At 62.6% G+C, this 484-nt stretch overlaps 1 protein-coding gene across 1 annotated transcript in view; it reads right to left on the minus strand.

The window, feature by feature from the left end:
• The window catches only part of LOC104621696 (collagen alpha-1(VII) chain-like), a gene marked incomplete at both ends in the record, with an annotated part of 7,905 nt that overhangs the window by 1,638 nt on the left and 5,783 nt on the right, over window positions 1–484 (minus strand). The gene's annotated exons all lie outside the window — the stretch shown is intronic.

The following is a 484-nucleotide window of genomic DNA, read 5'->3' on the forward strand; positions in this document are numbered from 1 at the left end:
ACAGGGTGGGGGGTCAGGGGTGGTGTGGGCCAGACCCCCGGCCCCGGGGAAGTGCGGTGGGAGATGCTCACCACAGTGCTGGCTCATCTCCTGCCTGACAAAAGCACGGATCTCCTCCTCCTGCCGGGCACACAGAGGGGCGAAGGACCCACATCGCAACAGGGGACAGTGCAATTAGAGAAGAGGATTAAAATCCCTTTCCCCAGGGCCGTGTGGCAGAGCAGAGCCCGGAGACCCCCGGCCCCGGGGAAGTGCGGTGGGAGATGCTCACCACAGTGCTGGCTCATCTCCTGCCTGACAAAAGCACGGATCTCCTCCTCCTGCCGGGCACACAGAGGGGCGAAGGACCCACATCGCAACAGGGGACAGTGCAATTAGAGAAGAGGATTAAAATCCCTTTCCCCAGGGCCGTGTGGCAGAGCAGAGCCCGGAGATAGGGGAAGACCCTCCATCAGCAGTGGTGGGACAGACCTGGCACCCCATC

Source organism: Phaethon lepturus, unplaced genomic scaffold (genome assembly GCF_000687285.1).
Source record: "Phaethon lepturus isolate BGI_N335 unplaced genomic scaffold, ASM68728v1 scaffold27095, whole genome shotgun sequence".
In the NCBI taxonomy this organism is placed as follows: Eukaryota; Metazoa; Chordata; class Aves; order Phaethontiformes; family Phaethontidae; genus Phaethon; species Phaethon lepturus.